Below are 20,325 nucleotides of genomic sequence, written 5' to 3'. Positions count from 1 at the left end.
TTGGGAATGAATCTTCATGTCCCACACAACACCTAGTTGTTCTTCATTCAGAACATTTCAATGGTTTCTTAGCTCATCCAGAGTACAAAATTGAATGCTTTATTTTTTCCACAAGACGGTACACCCTGGGATTTCAGAAAGAAATTAATGCCTCCAAAATGACAGCTGTCCAGTTTCCTTTTATTCTCCATAGTCTGGAAAGGAGTCGTTTGCTGCTTTGCTATGACAGAAAGTTTCTGCTTTGCCTCACACCATTTGAGGATCTCACTGCTCTTGGGGTCCCTCAGCCTGCCCTGCATGGGTGCTGCAGGAACACACCCCACGATCAGGCACACAGCTCCCTGGGGGCACAGCTCCTGCTGAGAAGCAAATTAGCAGGGTGGAAAATCTACTGGAAAAACATATCAGGACCCAGAGCAGGATGCTAAGAGGTGGAGTTAATGAAGGAAAAGAAAATAAAGGGCAAACCCAGGAAACCCAACGAGGAACTAATTCAACATGTGGAACTCCTTCTGGAACTCAAAAGGAGGCAAATTGGAAGTAAAAATTTAATTATGAGATGAAATTTCCCTAAGTATCAAGAGATGCAAGGGTATGAATGAACAGTTTTAGCAAATTTTAGGAAAGATTTATTTTTTTAAAAAAAGGCACACACTTTCACTTCTAGCTGTGTTGGAATTAGCAGAACTAGATTTACCCTCCCACACCAAATAACTAGAAAACCAGGCAATACATGAGCAACAACGGTGATCCCTGGGAAAAAGGAAATGTAAGCAGAGCTCTGTGAATGTCCTTCCTTGCTGCCTGGAGAGAGTTTATTATCTTACTGAAATTCCTGAAAAAATTCAGAAGACAGAAAAACAGAACTTATGGCAGAGTGAGGAAGTAAAACCATTCTAATTCTCAGGTATGAGGAACAGAGAAATTAAAAAATAAGGTATATAGAATTAGATATAGTTGTTATGTTCTGGTGTTGTAATAGATAAGTAAAAAATTAACTGTAGATTTAACAACCAGAACAATTTGAAAGAGAGAAGAAATTCTAAATTACTGAATTTGAAAAGGCAATGAAGAAAAATTTGACATAGCAGGACTAGGTAATAAAGAGAGAGAACAATAAAAAGATAGTAAAATATGAAGAAAACATATAACATAATGGATAAAATAAAAATAAAAGTACATAGATTCTCACTAAATTTTTTATCATTGCCATATTAAAAATAACTGAAAAATGAAACTCATCTAAAACAAAGTTGCAAAGAAATGTTGAAAATGAAGATGTGGGCAAAGATACGAAGCAAGTTCAAACAGTGCAGGAGTTAAAATACCAATAAGCAACAAGGCCAAAAACATTAAACAGAACTGAGACATTATTTAATGGTAAGAGATTCAATTCACCTAGACTCAGGAGAATTTTCTCCCATAATTTATGTGTCAAATTTTAGGCACAAAACAACAAGCCTTCAAATACATAAACAGGTTCTATAAGTACAGTTAGACCTTTGAAGAAATATAGTGAAAGAAATTAATATACCTCTTCCAGAATTTTATAGCTCAAGTAGATAAATAATAAGGGCATAGATTATTTTAATAATACAATCAACAAGCTATAAAAAACAATGTCTAACATCAGAGAACATATATTCTCCTCTTAGCTGCATGGAACACATACAATAATTAATAATGTTCTTGGCCACAATGAGGACAATAAATTCTAAAAAGTACAGATTTTACAGCCTATATTTGTGTTAATAATTCAATATAAAGATAAACAAACTTAACTCCTTTGAAATAAAAACGTGTTATTTTAAAAATCCTAAATCAAAGAAGAAATAATAGGGAAAAAATCTAGACCTCTCACCGGCCCCGCCCAGGTGGCTGCCCATGACCTGCTTGGTCACAGGGAATGAAAAGTGGGAAGGGGCAAGACAAGTACAGTAAACAATGGGGCTGTTTGGAAAAACCCAAGAGAAGCCGCCCAAAGAGCTGGTCAGTGAGTGGTCATTGAAGATAAGAAAGGAAATGAGAGTTGTCGACCGGCCAATGAGAGATATTCAAAGAGAAGAATAAAAAGTGAAACGGTCTGCGAAAGATGCCGCCAAGAAGGGTCAGAAAGATGTCTGTGTGGCTCTGTCCAAGGAGATGATCAGGTCAGGGGGGCTGTAAGCAAGCTCTATGCATCCACAGCTCACATGAACTCTGTGCTCATGGGCATGAAGAACCAGCTGGCGGTTTTGTGCATGGCTGGTTTCCTGCAGAAGAACACAGAAGTGATGAAGGCTCTGCAGAGTCTAGTGAAGATCCCAGAAATCCAGGCCACCAAGCGGGAACTGTCCAAAGAGATGACGAAAGCTGGGATCATAGAAGAGATGTTAGAGACTCTTTTAAAAGCATGGATGATCAGGAAGAAATGGAAGAAGCAGCAGAAATGGAAATCGACAAAATTCTGTTTGAAATTACAGCAGGAGCCTTGGGCAAAGCACCTAGTAAAGTGACTGATGCCCTTCCAGAGCCTGAACCTCCAGGACCAATGTCCACCTCAGAAGATGAGGAGGAGGAGGCCCTGAGGGCCACGCAGTCCCAGCTGGCCACACTCTGCACCTAGGGGCCACCCAGCTGGGCCCTCAAGCTCTTCTTATGGCTTATCCGCCAGGTGTGCGCACACTCCTCTGAAACAGCAGCCATTTATGTACCTCTTCCACTGCACCTCTGTGAGGAGGCTTTGCATTCTAAAGAAGGTTTTCTTCACTCCGCAGGGGTTTTGGGGATTGTTCTTGAGAGGCGGTGTAATAAACACGTCACTTTCAGGAGTATAAACAGAAGTATCTTTTTTGGAGGAAGGGCAAAGAATTTGGTCGTTTCACAAAACACTTCTGAGAATGGAGTTCATTGACTGAATGTTGAAGACTGTACATTTTTTTTGTCTGTAAAACACTATATAAATGGATTTTAATTAAAAAAGGGAAAAAACCTAAAATGAAAATGAGACCATTTAATATCAAAACTTATAAAACACAGTTAAAATTGAAATTAACTGTATAGTTTTAGAAGCTTTTATTTTTTATTTTTAAAAGATTTATTTTATTTTTTAGAGATGGGAAGGGAGACAGAAAGAGAGGGAGAGAAGCATCAATGTGTGGTTGCCTCTTGTGTGCTCCCTACTGGGGACCTGACCTGCAACCCAGGCATTTGCCCGAGACTGGGAATTGAACCGGTGACCCTTGATTCACAGGCTGGCACTCAACCACTGAGCTGCACCAGCCAGGGCTAGAAGATTTTATTAAAAGTAAAAACAATTAAATATAAATGAAAAAAGCACTTCTTTTTTATGTTAAAAAGTAGACTGAAAGAAAGCAGGAGTAAATAAGTTCCACAGGGGCAGAAGCTCTTTTGCTTATTGCCACAGGCTATTCACTTAGAACAGTACTGAGAAAGTAATATCAAGAGAAAGAGTAAGTAAAAAAAAAAACCTTGCCTTTATTTTTTGGTAAGGACCAATGTATGAATATCAGGTAAACACAGAGTAGGATAAAAAAGATAAAATAAATACACAAAATTAAGATTGACAAGAAAGGTGATTTCCAGTCAAGATGGCAGTATAGGTGGACATGGCTTGCCTCTTCACACAATCACACCAAAATTACAACTAAAATGTAGACCAACCATCACTCAGAACCATCAGAAATTGAGTTGAATGGAAGTCTGACAACTACAGAATTAAAGAACCACATTCATCCAGATTGCTAGGAGTGGAGCAGATGCAGAATGGGCTAGTCCCACACCAGTGTGTGGTGGATGAAATGTTGGTAGGGATATGTCAGAAGCAAAGAGTCCCAGCCCCTCACCAAGCCCCCATGCAGGGTTCCAGTGCCAGGAAGATAAGTCCCTGTAACTTCTGGCTGCAAAAACCAGCAGGGATTGAGTTGGTAGAAGAAACTTCTAGAGCCTCAAGCAGGTCCTCTTAAAGAACCCACATATGGTCATACCTACTCAGACTCACTCCCTCTGAGCTCTAGCACTGGAGTAGCAGCTTGAAAGGCACCAGGGGCATACTGGGAGAAACTGAAGTGTCTGACATCAAGACAAGCAGAGGCCATTGTCCCTTTTCTAAACCCTCCCCCAACAGAGCCAAAGAGCTGGCAAGCTGGTGCCATAACTGAGACTCAATCAACCTGGCCAAAAATGTTTGCCCTGCACTGGAGAGCCCCTGAGACTCTGTCCCAATCAACTTACAGGCCCACTTAAGCTGCTTTTTCATATGAGTGGCTGGTGTTGGCTCCTGGTTCACAACTTCCTAAATCCTCTCAAACAAGCAAAAGCTGGCCACAGTGAGCTCCAGACCTGGTATTAGTAGCAGCCAGCCTAGATTCACAGCTTGGCTTTGCCTGGGAATCTCCACATCCAGCACAAGGAGTAGCCATCTTAGATTGCTTTATAACTTAGGCAGGGTGGCTCCAAGCAAAACACAGGTGGGGGCTGACCTTGGCCTGCACCACCTGAGAAACCTTAGGGACAGTGTACCCAGTGGACAGCTACAGACCATGTCGGAGCACCACCACCCTGCCCCTGCACAGCAGATCCTCCACAGAGGGTGGAAGTTTGTGGTCAGTGGTCACAGCCAATCGTTTCAACTGAATGGCCTGGGTAAATCCCCCCCATTGATCTGCTGGGAGCAACCAAGGCTCAACTACAAGAGGAGGGTGTACTCTGCCCATATGAAGGATGTACCACAAATATCCAGCTTGGGGGATACTGTAGGCTATGCCACTGGACCCTATAAAACACTTACTACATTAGGCCACACTGCCAAGACATGGAGTCAAAACAGCTCTACCTATACATAGAAATAAACACAGAGAGGCTGGCAAAATGAGGAGACAAAGAAACATTGCCGAAATGAATGAACAAATAAAAACTCAAGAAAAAAAGCTAAATGAAATGGAGATAAGCAATCTATTAGATGCAGAGTTCAAAACACTGGTTATAAGGATACTCAAGGAATTTACTGAGGACCTCAGCAGCATAAAAAAGGTCCAGTCAGAAATGAAGGATACACTAGTTGAAACAAAGAACAACTTTCTGGGAAACAACAGTAGAGTGGATGAAATTGAGTATCATATCAATGATTTGGAATATAAGGAAGAAAAAAACATTCAATCATAACAGCAAGAAAAAAAAAGAATAAAACAAAACAAAAACCAAGGAAAGGATAGGGAGCCTCTGGGACAACTTCAAATATACCAATATCTGAATCACAGGGGTGCCAGAAGGAGAAGAAAAAGGGTAAGAAATGGAAAACTTATTTGAAAAAATAGTGAAAGAAAACGTCCCCAGTTTGGTGAAGGAAATAGACATGCAAGTCCAGGAATCAGAGTCCCAACAAAATGGATGCAAAGAGTCCTACTCCAATATATATCATAATTAAAATGCCAAAGTTTAAAGATAAAGAGAGAATCTTAAAAGCAGCAAGAGAAAAATAGTTAGTTATTTCAGGGGAGTTCCCATAAGGCTGTCAGCTGATTTTTCAAAAGAAACTTTGCAGACTAGAAGGGATTGTCAAGACATATTCAAAGTCATGAAAAGCAGAGACCTACAGCCAAGACTGCTCTATGCAGCAACGCTATCCTTTAGAATTGAAGGGCAGATAAAGAGCTTCCCAGACAAGAAAAAACTAAAGGAGTTCATCATCATCAAACCCTTTTTATATGAAATGTTAAAGGGACTTATTTAAGAAGAAGAATAAGATCAAAACTATGAACTATAAAATGGCAAAAATAGCCCTGGCTGGTGTGGCTCAGTGGATTGAGTGTCAGTCTGTGAATCAAAGGGTTGCCAGTTCAATTCCCAGTCAGGGGTCATGCCTGGGTTGTGGGCCAGGCATGGAAGGCAACCACATACTGATGTTCCTCTCCTTCTTTCTCCTCCCCTTCCCCTTTCTCTAATAATAAGTAAATATTTTTTTAAATGGCAGAAATACATATCTCTAACAATTGAATAAAAAAAACTAAGTGAGCAAGAAGGGAGACTGAATCATGGACAAAGAGAGCGTTTTGATGGTCCTCTGATGGGAGAAGGGTGTGGGAGAATTTGTGAGGACGTGAGGGGATTAAGAAGTACAAACAGGTAGTTACAGAATAGCCAGGAGGATGTAAAGTACAGTATAGGTAATAGAGGAGCCAAAGAACTTATATGCAGGACTCATGGGCATGAACAATTGTGGGGGGATTGCCCGAGGGAGTGAGGGATGCTTGATGAAAGGGAGAAAGGGGGAAAAGTCAGGACAACTGTAATAGCATGATCCATAAAATATAATTAAAAATAAAGAAAAAGATTGACAAGGAAGATATAATTATATATATATATATATATTGCATTGAAAATTATAAAAGAACATTATGTGCAATTCTCTGGTAATGAGTTTGAAAAATCTGTAGAAAGTAGATGACTTGTGAGTGAAATGTAACTACTACAGCAGAGAGATACTATTTTTTAAAATTTTTTCTTCATGGACACAGAGCCTTCCTGTTATGAGGTTGAGACCCTGAGACTGAGATCTGGCTAAAGGAGTGAGAATACAAGTGACATAAGCCACTTCCAAGGCCTGATACCTAAAAATGTCTTGTTCATCCTTCTAGTGCTCTTATGCAATGATTTTAGAAGACATACTTTAGATAGCAAAGCTACAACTGGAGAATGGTTCTCTGATCTACCTCAGACTATGATGTGAGCCAGAAGAAACTTTTATTGTATTAAGCTTCTGATACTTAGTGTGTTGTTACTGCAGCCGAGCACAGCGTATTCTTACTGGTCCAGCTCCCACCTCTGACCAAGAAAAAATGGAAACTTGAACAGAAAAAAAAATCCCTTCTAAGCATTTAAAAGGATGATAAAACAGCCATTAAAAAAGCATCAGTTGATTTTCAACTGATAGAGACATTTGAAATATTAATCATATTTTAATGCTAATGTCTATTTGTCGAAACAAACACAATTGTCACATTAATCATGAAATACTGGTGCCAGTTGAAAACATTGAAAGGCCAGGTCCTCCATAATCAATAGATACTCTAAAAGTTGAAAATCTCAACTATTAAAAAACTTTAATGTGGTACTCTCCTGGTTAAAAACTGTGAGTACTTTATATAGACTAAATGTATGAGTATGACAGCTTTCAAATATGTGTTATTAGTATCTCTTTTAAGTGACCTTTTTCAAATGTCCTAACTTATGATGGGGTCCATCTTCTGTCCTTGGGATCTCTATACACTTATCATGTGTTTTACATGAAACTCTCATGAGTCAGCCTTGGTTTTCTGATATGTGAAACAGCATTAGTTTTGTAATCCACCTGAACTGAGAAATATAAAACAGTTTAATATAATAGCAGCTGAAATAGAGGCCCTCTACCATACACATAAAGAATTGAAAAGACTAGTGCAAATAGAAACAATTTCAACATATTCTCTTATTGTTTTTTTTTGTTATAAATAGCTTGAGCCTTTGGGTCTCTTATAAGTCAATGTTCTCCACAACTATTTTTGTGAATTCCTCCAGGAGATAAGTGAAATTTTGTGAGAAAAACATAACATGTACAACAGAAGTTACTTATGCATTCATATTCATACATGAATCAAAGATGTTTAACCACAGACCTACAAATGTTTTCACAGAATTATAAAATCACATAGAATGTTTGATCTAAAAGGCAATGGAACTATCACATTTGACATTTCCCCAATAACAATAGGAAAATAAAATCAAATATGCTGTCTTTTTCTTTGGAGTGCCATTTCTTAGAGGAATCCTCAGGCCTTCACTGAGCTTCAAACCTGGAAGTTTCACCACATCCACCTTAGAATCTTCTCCATAATGTTCTTTAGGCATGTGCAGTCACATCTCAATCTCAGTGATGACAAAAATACTTAATCTTACACTGACACCATCACAACCCCCACACAAAAGAGGACATTGGAGATCACTTATAATAATTAGCACTGATAATATTTTGGGTTATATTTCTGGGCATCTAGGTACATGTGTGTATAACCCGAGTTTCATCAAATCACCCCAGTGTGGAGTTAAATCAAAGATCACTTCAACAGCATCACCTGTGTTTTGCTGCCTTGTAGTAAAAGTGCAGGACCTCACCTGCCTGGAAAATCTTGTCCTACTCCCAATGTGTTTCTACTGTTTCGAGTGGGAGTCTTGCAGGTGCCCGGGAACCGGGGCAGGCAGCTCCCACATGGCAAGCCCCAGACCCTGGTGTTATTTAGGCAGGGCCTGCTGCCTTTGGCTATCAAGAACTGCCCTGACACACTGAAGCCTCAAAGCTCCCACCAGGGAGCAGGCCAAGCAGAGCAGCAGCAAAGAAAGCCTCCCTTCAGATTTTCTGTTACATCCTGTTATGGGCAAACTAAGAACATTGTTGCTGGTGGTCCATGTTTTGCAAGGCTTTCATTTAAGTAGCTCTTTCTACCTTTGCATGCAGTCCTGTCTCCACGAACCAGTTCAAAGTCCACAGAGACTAAGCAGGGGCAGATGCAAAGGCAGTAATTGGACTCAGACTCCCATCCCTCGGCTTCGACTCATAGTCAGATTTGTTTTCCACAACTCTCTTTTCCCTCGGAGTGAGTTATTTTCTAGGAGGTTCCTTCATTCCCCCAAGCAAACCGAGAGAAGCCCAGAAGGCCACCCACCAGTTCCTTCGGCCTGTCCAGACTTGTTTACGTCTCAGAAGGTGACACACAGGCTCAAACTGATACAGCCCTCCCACAGCATCGCACTCAGACTGTTGTTTACAGAAGTGGGATCATGCTATAATGCACCGTCTTTATCCTGCGTTTTGAAATGGAATGCTGTGTCATGCATGTTTTCCACATCATTCAAAATGAATTATCATTACTACATAAAACTTTTGTGAACATGCCATCAACATGTAACTAGATTCCTATTGTTAGACATGGAAGTTTCCAATTTTCCCATAAAACATAATTGCAATGAACATCCCTTAATAAAAAAAATTTTTTGTGTTTCTCTCTGGTTATTTCCATAAAACAAACACCTAGGACTGTATTACTTTGCCTTGATTTGTACATCAAGTTTCCTTCCAGAAAGTTTGAAATAATTTGTATTTCTAGCAGCGTATAAGAGTGTGAATTCACTACGCCTTAGCGAACACTGGTTGTTGTTTTAAAATTTTCCAGTTTGATAGAAAAAATTGTATCACTTAAATTTATATTTCTTTTGGTAAAAACAAGTTTGAATATTTTCCCCAATAGCTATTGCTCAGCTTTATTTTATATTCGTTAAAAACATGTGCTTGTACTTAAAAAATTTGGAGACAGAACACTTAAAAATGTTAAGTACAAAGTGATAATTAAAATGCACAAAATTAATACATAATAATATGTCAATCACCACTTTATGGCCCACCCTTTACGAGAAATGAATATTAGTGGCAGAGTTGTTGGCCCCATGAACTTCTTCCTGGTCACACTCTTCTTCTCTACCCACAGAGGTCAGCTTTACGCTCTCACACACAAAATCCATGTATTCAGGTATCCACATGAATATTTTTCAAATATGATCATTTTCATAAGCTATAGTATACTTTATATATTCTTGTTATGGAAAATTTCAAACATGATACAGCCCCTCATGCATCTTTAAAAATGATCAAATCATGGTTAATCTTACTTAAGTTATACCTCCAATTCATCCACCCCCCCATATTATTTTGAAGTAAGTCATACATCATACTATTTTATCTATAAATGTCTTAGAATGTATTTTTGAAAAGTTATTAATCATACCTGAAAAATGGAGAATTTTTTTTCAGCAAATATTGTTTTCCAATTTCTAGTTGTCTTCACCTCTATTTTTTGAATTTTGTTTATTAAATCAAGATCCAAGTAAAGTCCATAGATTGTGGTTGGTGTCATGTTATTTATTCACTTTTATATTGGTGTTTTTATCCTTTTTATTGACTTAAAGAATTGTTTACACTGTATACATATTTCTTATGTTCATATTATACATATTATTGTGCTGTTTGCTTTTATATTTTCTTAAGTTTTTGATTTATAGGAGTTACTTTTAAAATTTCCATAATCAACTCAACTTTTTCCTTACTGAGATGTTTCTTGAGAAGAACCTTTCACCCCAAATATCAAATATTCATGTATGCTTTGGGCTGGTATTTTAATTAAGTTTACATTAAACTCTTCTTATATATAGAACTTAAAATTATGTATGTTATATTATGAATTAGTGCTCAAATAGAATTATTTTCAAAGTAGCTTCTTTGTATTTTTGGATGAGGAAATTGAATTTCAGAGTTGTTGTTTTTTTATACACAGCCAAATAAAGCTTAAAATTTAAACCTCCCTCTTAAACCAAGTCCATTACTCTTACCTTCTCTCATTTTTGTTTACAACCCATAAAGAAATCAGTGAGGATCTCAATGATCTTAACAAAGTTTCCCAGTTCAGAAGAAAGTTAACTTCCAGAACAATTGTAGAGTTTTTCTCCAGAAAACTGAAGGAATATTATTATTGTATTCTAAATCAGTGTTCATAACAAAGTCAAATATAAAACACATAACTTTTAAAAAAAATAAGTTTTGTTCTAGCCTTCAGTAAAACAAACCAAGAACTTCTTAAAAATCTGGTTAATAATAATGAACCCTAATTAAGTACTCACTATATGTCAACTACTATTCTGAGGGGCTTATCTGTATTAATTCATCGAAGTCTCACAGCAACTCTCTCTATGATGTAGGTTCTTTCTTTAATGACCCCCCCCCAATGTACAGGTAAGGAAACTGAGGCATACAGGAAATACGTAACTCATACCAGGTTTATAAACAGATGGTAAGCAGTAAAGCTAAGATTTGAACTTTGACAGTTCCTTTTTATAGTCTGCACATTTCGTCTCCTATAGTAATTGTAATATGTGGCCTCGAGGCAGTGGTCACAGGTGCTAATCTGGCAGAAATCGGGTTTGGAGCAATCTTGGGCTCTCCGTGCCTGGCGGATGCATTTAGTCATGCCAGGCCAGGGAGATCGATTCTGATTTCAGACAATGTGATGTCTTCCAGTTGCCTATTGACATACACACATGCTCTTTTCTTAGAACTAGATGCAGATAAGAAAACAAAAACCAAAAACCCAAAGACACAATATGACAACCTTTATAGAAAGCAGCTCTCTAAAGAAAACAATCAGAATATAGAAAATATTAACTACAAAAGCAAATAAATAATGAGAGCAATAGCAAAAGCAAGAGAAAGAGAGAGTTAGTGACACATGAAGCTGACAGTTTTATTATGACCCTAAGGGACAAGGGTTATTATAGGCAGTGAACTATACTGGCTTACAGTTTTAATTTTATTTTGATCAAAAGCAGATATTTTCTCAAGCAATTTCCAGCCACAGCCTTCTTGGCTGAAAGACCAAATGGCCAGCTACTCACAGACTGTTGAATGTCTGAGTATGTTTGGACAACTGAGTGCAACAGGAGAAAAGTCACAAGTCAGCCTTTTTTGCTCCTGTATCAGCAGAAGAAATAAGCTTACATAATGAGCCCATGAGATCGATAGGAAGAGCCCAAGTCCTAATGCTGCAGCAGGAAACCCCGTTCTGCATTGTCCTTCCACTGAGCTGGTAAACTTAAAAAAAAAAAAGTACGGAGATTATTCATCAAGAAGAGAAAAAAAGCAGTTCTATTTTGTAGAACTTTCTAACCACTGATGCCAGGTGGTACCCACTAAATTTCAAACTTGGACTATGTTACACATTTCAGAAGGGACCTTCTTCCCTCCAAAGCCTGTGGCTGAGTGTCTGGAGGAAGCGGAGGCTGCCAATAGCCACAGAGACTGTGATCCATTTAAGCATTAAATCCCAACCTGCCATTTCATATTGAAGTAGCAAAGCCTATGCAACACCAGGGCCTCTGTGAATCTGTGCACAAATATTCACAGCTTACAGTCAGGTGTCAGGTGAAGGTGGGGGAGGGTTCTGGCATCAGATAGAATCTTACTCTTTTTATGAGTGTTTTGGGGAACTTGAGAAAGCCATTTAACCTCTTTGGGTCCTGGCTCCTTAACACATCAAACAGGATAATTTAATGAGAACTTAGTTAATGTCTGTTCTCACATACGTAGAATCATTGAAGGAATAAAAGGGTAATGTTTTAGTACTTAGTGCCAAGCTTTTGTGTTCTCCGTCTGCTGCCCAAGGGGAAATAAATAACTTTCCTTCTTAAATATACCCCTACTCAGATCCTTGGTAAGAGGTCATTGGTTTTGCCCAAGGTGGGGAAACTCAGGGGGGTGGGTGGGAAAACATGGGTTCCCATACTTGGACATGAAGGTAGTGGGTGGGGGGATGACTCAACCCCAGGACAGAGCTGGATTTCCAATGGCTGAGAAGACAGAGGAACAGTGAGACCCTAGTGTGGCACAGACCAGCACTCTGCCATTGCATGACACTCTGGCTGGTTAGGGTGTGGGGTCCCAGGACTGAACACCAAAGGCGCCTGCCTTGAGGACCAGAGCAAGCATCATGGTGTCTGGGGCAGCGGAAAGGGAATGGGTGTGGAGAGCAGCTAAATAGCCCCACTTTGAAGGCAACACATGGTCAGTGAACACCTCAGTGGGCTACTCAAGGGGCTTTTAAATCAGGTACTAACTAGGGTTTTTCAGAGAAATGGAATGAATGTGAAGGGAACCAAAACTCTGCCACCCTACAACTGCCCTTTTGAGATATTGATTTTAAGCTGTTTATTAAGAAAACAGAAGAATCCTTTGACCCTGCCCTCTTTCCTGCCCAAGAGATTTAGACAAACTCGTTTCAGGAGAAGCTCTTATAATGTCAACTTAGCCTAACTTGAATTAATTACGGTAAGCAAGAGGGCTTCAAGTAGATGCTAGATACCCGCTGTGTCCCATTCCTTCTGAGTTGCCTAGCAAGAATTTGCCTGCCTTGTGGATTCTGCTCTCCCGCCACTACCTGTAAATCACCCCTTCTCCCTACCGAAATCTAGTGCCCCATCCCCCTTTCTCTCTTGTCCAAAAATGTCATAGATATCCAATGTTACCTCACTGTCTTGGAATTGTAATGCCTTTGTGAATTCCCCATGTGTATGTGTTAAAAACTTGATTTTCTTCTGTTAATCTGTCTCTGATAATTTGATGATTAGCCCAGTAGAAAGAACTTGGACAGCTGAAGGAAAAGTATTAATTTTTTTAGCCCCTACAAATATGTACCTACTCATATGATCATGGGCTGGTGAGTTTGAAGTTTGTAGAGCACACTGGCAGCCTGGAAATTCCGGGAGAGTCGAGGATGCAATGGTCAGAACTCTGCAGGCAGGAACCAGGCAGGATTTCTGTGCTTCTTCATCAGGAACCCTCAGTTTTCCCTCCTACTGCCTTCAACTATTTAGATGAGTTGGATAAACTACTCATCCAAATTTTGGAGAATAAACTGCTTTACTCAAAGTCTACTGATTTAAATATTAATCACATCTTTAAAAAATACCTTCACAGCAGCATGTAGACTGGTACTTAAGCAAACAAATGGGCACCATAGCTTTGCCAAGCTGACACATAAAACAACCTAGAGTCCTTAATGGGAGGCCAGAAGATCTCCCCTGGAGAACGCTGGACTGTGTACGACCCTGAGTCAAGGAAGCAGCCACTGCTCCAAATAACAGAATAGATGTTCAGTAATCCTAATAGGCTGTGGGCTTAGAAAGATTTTATTCTATTTGATTTGGAAATATTAAGAGATATTTTTTCATATGCTCAAGGGTCATGGAAAAAATCCACAATTGTACACACCAAATGGGACTAAATGATCTTCAGGGTAATTTTCATCTATAGACAACCCATGATTTCACAATGTTTTGTTGCTTTGACAAGTCTGTCCTGAAGCACTGGGTAGATTTTTCTGTTTCCTGCAGCAGTACTTTCTGGTTAAACTGGAATTACATATCTATTTTCAAAAAAAAAGTTGCTCTTTTTTTTCAAGTACTATTCTAAACACAGACTAGTGAAAGACTAATTAATTTAAAATGTTTATTGGTAACTACTTACCTAATATGGGGTAAATATATTCAATTTTGTCAAAATCTGAAAACATTCCAGATTCCTTCTAATAGTAAGAGGAACAAAGACACACACAACAGTATGGTGATTACCAGAGCGAGAGGGGTGGGGGAGGCGAGAGGAGGCAGATTGAAGAGGGAACAGCAGTGATGAATGATGACAGAAGGAAACTTGACTGGAAGTGATGAACGCACAATAAAATATACAGGTGATGTATTACAGAATGGTTCATCATTGTACACCTGAAACCTATATAATTTTATTTACCAAAGTCACCTCAGTAAATTCAATAAAAAATAGAAATAAAAATAAAATAAAATATCTTTAAAATACTAAGAGGAAATTACTGTATATGTCAATTAAAGTTTTATTCATAAGATAATGTCTTTTATGTACAATGTCAGTACGGCCTTATCTATATTATGTGATGTGATACTAATCCATTAATTACCATTCTGGGGTAATAATCACATTTATATTATTCTTTAAAAAAAAAGACATAAGCACCACAAACTTCTAACTCACAAATTTATGTTTAGAGTTTACATTACAAAAAAGTAAGAAAACACAAATGACAAGAAAAGCCAACAAAAATATTTTGCTGAGTTCAGCTTATCATCCATATTAAACATGTCAACCAAATAATGACTGGCAAGTAAAATAACATCCATTTACCTATGGTAAGATGTTGGTGAACAAATGGATTAACATCAAAGTGTATTTTAGAAAGATCACTTGTGATCACCACAATGTAGCAATTAGGTTCAAAACCCCATGGTTGTTATGCTGCTTGAACAAAACATAAAAGGACCATTTTAGCCTTCTTTGGAAAAATGACCATATTCTAGGAAACCGGTGGCTTGCCAATTCAGAGTTCTTCCTAACTCTGATGTTAAATTTTAAAACAACAAACAGCATGCCCTACACACTGGCTACCCACTGCAACCAATCCCACCCACCCCCTCCACAGCATTTGACCAGAATCTTTTTTCTTTGCAAAGGCACAAAAGGCCAGGAATCTAATAAAGTTTACAACATAATCAGGGAGGTGATATGGGCTTTACTTTATTAGTCTAATAAGGTACACAATAGCAAAGGAGGAAGGGGTGAAGCTATTTAAGCTACGTCCTGAAGCGCTAATGTAAGAAGTGATGTTTATGTGAGTTGTTAGGAATTCTGCCATTATCAACTATAGTCAGACTTCTTTTCACTTGTCTTTGTTTAAGAGACTATTGGAAGAAAAGCCTTGACAAAGCAAACAGCCTGAGAAACTTCATGGAAAGAGCACTCCAGTAGAAGTCAGCCTGGTCCCCATCTTAGTTTGGTCACTAGCTGTATAAATCTGCACCAAATCCTTCAGAGGTCTTGTTACTGAGTTTCTGCATCTTTTGGATTGTGCATAAAATAATATTATATTCATGTATCCATTTAACCAATGTTTATGGAATGCTTACTGTGATTGAAGCAATGTGGTGCCTTAAGGTTATAAATAGCATGTAAGAGGAATAGCATCCTTGTTCTCACAAGCAGTGATTTAAACCACAGTTACACAGGTTTAACTGTGAAACAATAGAGGAAATTCAGAGTGACATGAGAGCATAACAAGGGTGCCTAACTTAGTCCCTACTTTGTCCATCAAGTTATTTACTTATTTGGATTATTCTCTTTAGTTCAGTATAAATGTACTTAAAGAAGGGACCATCTAAAAATGGTGGAATAGTGTACAAGTACACATTCTTTTTCAATTCATTGTTTTAGGAAATGCCAGGAAAGGTTTTGTTTGTTTCTCAAGAATAAATCTGTATCCGTGATGGAAAATGAGAAAGGATGCCCAGAAAATTAAAGTTTCTAAGAAGATAAATAGAAACAAAATGGAATCAGGTTGGTGAAGAAACAGGGTAGAGAAAACTTCAGGCTAAAACACCAGGAAGAGAAATTTTATAGTGTTGAAGGAATTTCAGTGATTTTTTTCTAAGCTTAGAGTCAACACATTCTTGAAATAGCTAGGCCAGTTGAGCACCTTCTTTCTCTCTCCCTTCCCACTTATTCTGAATGGCAGGGATTAGCAGTGTTTGTCCCTGGATACCATCAGCAAAACCCTCTCTGAAGAGTGAATAATCTCCCACAGGAGGCTGAGGGCTCACCAGAGAACTACCTGGCCTTGGAAAAGCCCAACGGGCTGGGGATGACTCATTTGGAATGCTACCACAGATAACAGTGGGAAGCAAAAAGAAAATGTGTGTAAAGATACTAATGGGATCCATCTAAGTTTTGGCAACAGAACAGAGGAGGTCACCATCCTCTCTGACTTCTTCCTGCCTGGAATAGAACATGGAAGACGGAATGTCCTGCCAACTTCACATAGTGCATAAGTAGGTCTTTCTTTCAGGGAATGGGCTAGTGAGGGAAGAGCAGCAACACAATTCAGAGGAGACTTTCGCTAGCTTCCTAGGTTCTAATCAACAAATCTTTTGTCATATCTAATTAAGAAAAAAGTTGAAAAGACAAAATTATCAACCAGAAAAAATCATAAGGAAGGGAGGCTGTCTTATACAAATCTAGATAGAAGGAGAGGTTTTCTAGAGAATACAAGTGGTTGTGTTTGATTGAAGAAGAAATAGACAACCTGGATAACAATAACCTAGAAGCTATCAGGAGTCAAAGATCAGTATTAGAAAGGCACTGTTCCCAGATGGTTTTACAGGTGAGTTTTTCCAATTCATCTGTAGGAATTTTTCCATATTTGTCTCTACATTCAATGAAATTTTATTAAAAATTCCTGCAGAAGATTGCAAGAAAATTAGAAAGGAATCCAAAATGATGCCTATGGAACTTAGCTAGAAGAAATTTAAATTTTCTGAAAGAAAATTTTCTGAAAGAAAAAATATAAAAGAATGTCACGAAAAGTTGAAAAAAGGACAACTGTACATCAAAACATAACAAAGTTATGGCAAATGAAACAGCATACCATCGTGAAAACAGTAGAAAAGGGTATACAGGAAATGAGATCTGGAAAGAGACCCTTATATATGAGAATTCAATTTGTTGGAAGGACAGATTTTCAAACATGGGTAGATATTAGCTAACTGTATAACTGATCAGACAATTGGCCATTCATTTAGAAAAATGAACAGTTAGCTTCCACTTTACAACATAGACACAGATAATTCTAAATTGTTTTATAAATTAAACTTTCAAAACATAATACACAAATAGCTTCATATTGTTTTATAAGTTAAACCTTTAAAATATATCAATGCATTTATGAAAATTTTTCATAGTCTTGGGTGGTAAGGAATTCCTACAAAAATTCACAATATCTAGAAACCATAAAGGAAAGGAATAAAAGTACTGACAACTTAAAAACTTAAAACTTCATATGATAAAACCATCAAGAACAAACTCAAAACTGGGAAATATTTTCAAAATATGTAATGACAGAAAAATAAACTGCTCTTACAAATTGATTTAAAAAATATGGTAAAAATAATCCAAGATAAATAAAAGAAATATGTAATATATGAATAGACAATTAAAAAAGAAATATAAATGATAAATGAACATATAAAGAGATGCAAATTCTCACTAATGACTAGGGAAACACAAATAAAACAAGAGAATGAAATTACGTTTTTTACTCTTCATATAGGCAAAAATTACAAAGGATTGTTGACATCCAGGTTGGCGAGGTTGTGTGGAAGTCAACATTCTCATACATTATTATGGAAATGAAATTATTACAGCTTTTTCTGGAGGACCTTTTTGTAATACTGATTTTTTTTGACATAGAAGTCATATTCTCATATGTGCTTGAAAGAATATGTATAGCTATATTTATCACAATATTTTAATAGTGAAAATTTAAAAGCAATAAATATACACGAGTAAAGGAATAATTCAATTATAATATATCTATATTATGGAATGACAGGCAGAACTTAAAAAGTCTATATATACTTATGTGAAACCATCTGCAACAAATAGCTATGAATTAAAAATAGCAAAATTCTGCTTAATTTCTATACTTGTATCCAAATTATGTTAAAATAAAAAACCCCAATTATATATTGTTATTTGAGTGTATATATAAAAACACATAGAAAAATCCAGAAGAGTATATAACACATTGTCAATAGCAATTTTGAAAAAAAGCAAGTTAGATTGTTATAGAAGGAGGGTGTTGAAAGGGGATTCTATTTTTTACCATGCATATGTATTTTTAAATTATGTTTGTTAAGTAATGTGTTTTTAAATAATAAATACATATTTATGCATTAATTCAAGTTGCAGAGCAATATGTATAACCTGTGGTGCTAGCAAGGTAAAAATATAATTCAGGAGTTGTGTGACACAGAACTTTGACTTTTACATCCATTTGGTCTGTAGCACTAGATTTTTTTATGTGATAAAATGCACTTTTGAGTTACCTGTGGAACTGGAAGAATTATATCATTAAAAAAATATACCACTATAATATCAAAGACATATTTGTTAAGTGACAAAACAGAAGCAAATTGCAGAACAATACTTGCAGTCAGATCCCCCAAAGAAAAAAGTCTAGAAGTTTACATACCGTATATAAGGAATGTGTATTTGTGTGCTACTAATATAATCGTCTAAAATAAAAAAAATTAAAAAAATATCCTTACACCTATTCAGAAGCTACTGTTTAGTTACCTGGTGGCAGTCTTCAGTATCATAGGCATTGCTGGCCTCTGCCTCAGTAACCAGGGGGGATTCAGAGCACCCAGGTGTGTCCAAGGTGACTCTGCACCCTGGTCAGTTGATGGGCACAGGCTTGGGCACCTGAGCCCAGCTAATTACCTGGTGTCTTTGTTCATCTTGCTCTAACAGAATACCGTAGGCTGGCTGGCATAAACAGCAAGTACTGATTTCCCTCCATTTGGATACTGGGAAGTCTAAGATCAAGGTGCTACCAAATCCAGTGTCTGGTGGGGTCCTGCTTCTTGGTTAGCAGATGCCCATCTTCTCATGTCATCCTCCCATAGTGCAGAGCTGAGAGAGAGAGCAAGCTCTCTAGTGTGTGTTCTCACAAGGGTACTAATCCTAGATGAGGGCTCCACCCTCGTGACCTAATCATCTCCCAAAAGTTGCATCTCTACCTACTATCACATTGGGGTTTAGAGTTTCAACATATGAATTCTGGGGAGGGGACACAAATATTCAGTGCATAGAATCTAACAAATGGTAGTGACTGGAATTTGTTCCTCCTGGGGGCTGGACTTGTACTCATATGTATCTTCTGAGTCTTGGCACCACTGTTGGTGTCATCTGTCTCCTTTCTCCTTTGGGCTAAGGCACAGAGAAACTGCTGGCAGGAAGAGAAGCATGAATCAAGTGGCAGAGAGATGCCGAAATGAGGTTTCTGGGAAAGGAAAGGACTTCCTAGTTTTCTCAAAATCTTTGTAATTCTGGTTTCCAAACTTCCTGGTCCTCTGTTGTGTTTGTCCTCCTGGGTGGGGGCCTTCTCTAACCTACTATAAACTTCTTCCCCTCACTGCCACTTACACTGAAAGGCAATGTCAGTATCTCCCAGTCTGACCAGGAGACATATTCCAGTAGACTGGGTTTGTCAGACGTAATGGTCTCTGTGCTGTCTCTCTCCTCTGCAGGTAGAATCTGCTATGTGATACTTTTTCAAAGTTGAAATAATAGAATTACGGGTATATGTAAAATGAGTAATGCCCATGTGCAGGCTGCTCTCTGACCATCATATGCCAAAGTGGCAAACGATGTTTGAAATTTCACACTACACTCTTCCTGGGAAATTAAGAGCCAAAGTATAGGGCAAGCCCACCCCAATTCTCTTTCAGAAGTTAGTTGTTTTAGGATTTACTCCCTACAAGAGGTCTTGATTACTCTATTAGACATACGAAAATGTGTTTGGTGAGGGCTAATTAGTTTGAACCAACCTTAGTCAATTCTGGATGCTTATAGAAATCACCTGATAAAATTAGTAAAAAGGTCCATAAGGAAATTTAACATTGTTTTAGTTACTATTTTTTGAGGGGTGCAGTATAACTTCACAATTGTAAGTCTTGGATTAGTTACGAACAACACAAATCACTTAAACAGGAACGAGGTGGTTGTTTTGGAGACTCTCATAAATCTACTACACATAAAACAAATTTAAAAAAATAGCTGATGATATGGGGAGAAGTAACAAAGCATACAAAACCAAACATAATGGAATC

General features: G+C 37.8%; 1 pseudogene; it reads left to right on the top strand.

Annotated features, from left to right (window-relative positions):
* Positions 1-1,925: 1,925 nt before the first annotated feature.
* On the top strand, positions 1,926-2,605 carry LOC123822166 (annotated as a pseudogene).
* The last annotated feature ends 17,720 nt before the right edge of the window (positions 2,606-20,325 follow it).

The sequence above is a fragment of the Phyllostomus hastatus genome, unplaced genomic scaffold, assembly GCF_019186645.2.
Source record: "Phyllostomus hastatus isolate PE091 unplaced genomic scaffold, TTU_PhHast_1.1 phas_contig_40, whole genome shotgun sequence".
NCBI lineage: Eukaryota > Metazoa > Chordata > Mammalia > Chiroptera > Phyllostomidae > Phyllostomus > Phyllostomus hastatus.
This window is presented reverse-complemented; position numbering and strand designations above follow the sequence as displayed.